This window comes from Branchiostoma belcheri, unplaced genomic scaffold (genome assembly GCF_001625305.1).
Source record: "Branchiostoma belcheri isolate BF01 breed outbred unplaced genomic scaffold, Haploidv18h27 scaffold4, whole genome shotgun sequence".
In the NCBI taxonomy this organism is placed as follows: Eukaryota; Metazoa; Chordata; class Leptocardii; order Amphioxiformes; family Branchiostomatidae; genus Branchiostoma; species Branchiostoma belcheri.
Window position 1 is genome coordinate 1,966,213 of NW_017804020.1, and position 4,447 is coordinate 1,970,659.

A 4,447-nucleotide genomic window follows, 5' to 3' on the forward strand; every position below is an offset into this window, starting at 1 on the left:
ACTGCCCCTCCTGCTATTTTGCATTTGTATTGAGCTAATTTCACACCCTCTTTGTATTTTCAGTGTTCCATGTTAGAAGACTTCATAGCATGAAACATGCTTGAAAAGAAAGTAAAAATGAAAAACATTTTCCTAAATACAGCATGTATCCACCAGAATCTAACTCAAGTCTATATAACAGGGTCTTATAAATTGGCGATGGAGCCCCGATTCCAACTGTGCGAGGTTATAACCTCCTTGATTTTAGCCATATGTTCAGACAATCTTTGTTCTCCATTTTAGTACCAAATTACATATTTAGTGTATTCCGAATTCCAGATTACTAGTATGTTACGGACTAATCATGGAGGTAAATCTTTACTAGCGTTAAACGCATTGTGTGAACCATAGAGGTAGAATTATAACCTACTCGTGTGAACGAAGACCCATAGCACGGTCCAAAGATATAGCAAGGAGGTTATAATCTCATAGTCCTTGGTTATTTAGCCAGCATGCGTCACTCAATGTCCAACTGACAAGGCCTGTGTATTATAAATATTTAGCCTCTACCAGGCTTCGGAAGGTAGCAGGAAAGAGTAAGAAATTGGTCGATTTCATGCACCCGGGCACGGCAAAATGTACTTTCTAGCAGACCAACTCCGTCGGCATATTATCTCTCTATTTGGCCAATTTCTAATATTTCCAGCCACCTCCCAAAGACTCAGTAAAGGCTACTGTGAGAGACTACGATGGCCATAGTTTGCAAACAGGATTCAAAATGACCATTTTACGTGCTAAGTGTTCTTTAGTGGCCCCTATTATTATTAAAGAAACACTAGTACTACCATTATGTAGCAAATCAAAGCTACCATTATGTACCATTTCACGTCATCAAAATTAAAAGTTAAAGCACGTAAATAAACATAATAAACATTCTGAAAACGGAGGGATGACAAGAAACTACATGAACTGTATAATGGTATAAGCAAGGAAGTTTAGGGAAATACAGGACATGTTCGTAGGTGCATGTTTGGAGCCAGACAAGTTAATACACATCAAACGATTTTTCATCTCACTGGGCCAGGGTTAAAAGTCTGTTAGAAATTTTCTTCAGATGAATTATATTACACATCTATAGCTATCTTCTGCCCAACACTCGGCAGAGCTGTTGTTCAGGTTCATTGAGCTGCTACGTATAAAACCACATTTCAAACCCAGAACTTTCAATTCGAGGAGTAAGAAACAAATGTTTAAAAACAAAAACTTTTGTGGTAAAGTCTGAATTTGAATGGATACATGCTGCCGTCTGCCCTCTATGCATAATTAAAGATAATTGCCTGTAATTGCCTTGAGTGGAGGTGCGAAAACAATTAATTTCATTCACAGTCATGAGGCTTGATAAAGATTGACAGGTCAAGGAAGGAAATCGACCAGAATTTAGAGTTTTAAACTTTAAAGCCCGAGACCAAACTCTTCCCATTGGGTTACAAAGTTGAAATCCGGTGCAAACAATGCGTAAGAAGTCGGTTTCTATGAATCGGTTTTCAGAAAAACTACTTTATCCCCGTATATCTAGCTATTGGTAGATAAAGTCATACCTACCCCCTATAATTCTACCAAAATGGACTATACTTCAAAATATTTTCAGATCTAAGCTATATTCTTCTTTTCTGGAAACCGATTCCTATAAAGTGCATATCTCTCCACATTCTCTGAAAGTTTTGTATTACAATTCTGAGCGGAAGAGTTTGGTCTAGGCAGATTTTATATAGCCACAATGATCTAATATTATTATTATTTATGGAACAATTATGCAGATTTTTGAAGGAAGAAGTAGTTATTTAGAATCAGTGGTATTTCATCTAAGTTACTTTCAAATTTGAAGTTGATTGGTTGCGCCAAACTTGAGATACATGCGATTTCACGGGGAGCTCTGTATCACCCCCATTTTAGTCCAAAGCGCGTCTTAGGTACACGGAGACCGGATTTACGATCAGGCAAAAACCTGAAGTACGAAAATTACATACGCACGCGAGGATATGAAAACTAGGTCTGCTTAGACGTGTGTTAAGAACGTACGTTCAATTCGTGTGATCTGAACGTACATTCTTGAAGTACATCAAAGCAGGCCGGAAACATTTGGCGCATGCAGTTTTCATACGCTCGCATGCACACGCAGTTTTGGTACGTCAGGTGTTCGCCCATGTGTATAAATCGGCCATGTATTAAGCCAGTCTGGAAACGTAGCTCTGTCCCTGAAGACATGTAATGGCCCTTCACTTCAGCTTGAGGATGTGCAGGCACTGATAAAAAGCTAAGAGTGCTGCTACTTGTGGCTAATTATCAGTTGAAGTATGTGCTCCCCTCTATCAACCTTGACAGCTGTGGAAAATGTACTTCTCTCCTCTTCCTGCGTGTTAACTGTGGTGATCTGCTAAAGTGCTAATTTCTTGATTTTTTTTCTTCACCTCCCTTGCAAGAGTACTTCATCAGTGCCCATTTGACTTTTTAGATTAAACTTAGTTCCACCATGAGAGCCTGCATGCCTTTTTCCTTAAGGCATAGGGATTCATGTTACCAGGTAATTCACCATTACACGTAGCCAGCTGCTTTATAATTCAACATCAGAAAATTTTCTTGAAGTATAACAGGTCGATTTAATTCTATGTAGCAGCTTATTTGTTATCCTGAATTCATTGTTGTTATTGAAAATTCTTTATCGTGTAGTCAAATGCCAGATTTCCCCCAGATCATAATGGAGCGTCCAAGGTCTACAAACCTATGCAATTACATGTATATACTGAGGAAGACCAATAAAGTCGTTCCCAATGCCTTACATAAGAACAACCAGTAAGCGATGCCTGCATCCTGATTGAATTTACTGTTCAGCATTGCCAACCCTCCTAAATTTAGCACTAAGCGTTGCCAGCATCACCCCATGCAGATCCTCTCATAAATTTTTACCATTGATTTCCTATACAAATAGCTTTACTGCCCTAATTTGGTGTTTCTTTGGAAGTATGGGCCCCTAAATCGTTGGCCACATAAAAATTTTATGGCAACAAGATATTTCACAGATAATGAATGGCTCACATCACGTACATGTAGCTTTAGATCAATGATGTGTTGTTGAAGTGGACAATAAATCAGAAGTGAGAAGATTTAAGCCAGGAACATGGTCTGGACAGTTTGGTTGTTAATATCTAGTACAAGTTGTATCACTATGTAACACTCTTTCTGCGATTGCACCTTTGTCTGTTTTCTGTCAAAATGGTGCTTCTTCTGTTATACAATCAGATGCAATAAATAAACTAATAACCAAGTACCAGTGTGTGCATCTTCCATTTCATAAGTTTTTCCCAAAAGTAGTCTATAGTTTCAAACAACAGAACATTGTACCTTACAATGCAATGCTTACAATGTACCTAACAGTAACAGGGCTCAAAACACCTGCATATGCAGGTCAATGCAGGTAAAATTGGAGCTGTTCAGGTATTTCTGATATCTACCTGTACCTAACCTGCACTGGCCCATGTACTGGGTATATGCAGGTCAGTGCAGGCAAAATTGGAACTGTGCAGGTATTTCTGATATCTACCCGTACCTAATCTGCACTGGCCCATGTACTGGGGTTACATGTATGTACAGGTAACCCTCAATTATTCAGAAAAAGGTTTTCGAGCCCTGAATTGTACCTTACAACTTACAAGGAAGCTCACCCTATCCTGCTGACATGTGTTTACAAATTGTTAGGTGAAGGAGTGAATCTTTAGGCGTAGGAGTGAATTATCCAGTAAGTGTTCTGTGACCCACTTTCTTCTGACAAACCACATATGCCTTGTTATCAAGTCTTACAATGTACTGTTCAATCACTTTCACAACATTTGGCTGATCACTGCATAGCATAGAATCTCGAACACTCGTTCCAATGTCTGGCATTACTGTAACACCATCACACAGAAGACAAACAAATTTTCAGTTGGTATGTATTCAGTACGTCGGCAGAACGTACTGTGAATGCACAAAACCTGTAACGTATATGTTGTGCGTAACACTGCAGCAGAACATCTCAATTAAGGCTGTAAATTTGCGCACCAGGTATGGAAACTACATACTAGTCCTTTTTGATCTCCAAACATGAAGGCATTTGGCTAACATTATTTGCCACCTTTAAGCCGGTGCAATAGCCAAGTGGGTAGAGTGCTCGCCTTACATTCGGTAGGTCGTGAGTTCAATCCCCGGCCGAGTCATACCAAAGACTTTAAAAATAGTACATATATACTGCTTTCTCTGCTTAGCACTCAGCATTTTAGATGGAGTTAAACACACGTCACTACCAGCGGGCTAGCCCCCTGCTATAGTGACACAACTGTGTGGCCCAAGGGGTACAGAAACAGAGATGGGCACCGCCATATGCGACCATGCTAATGGTTANCGGGGTGATTTTAACTTCAACTTTTTTACTGCC

At 39.5% G+C, this 4,447-nt stretch overlaps 1 protein-coding gene across 2 annotated transcripts in view; it reads left to right on the forward strand.

Annotated features, from left to right (window-relative positions):
• Window positions 1–4,447, forward strand: part of LOC109477036 (protein phosphatase 1H-like) — a 40,863-nt gene that overhangs the window by 27,731 nt on the left and 8,685 nt on the right. The window lies entirely within an intron of this gene.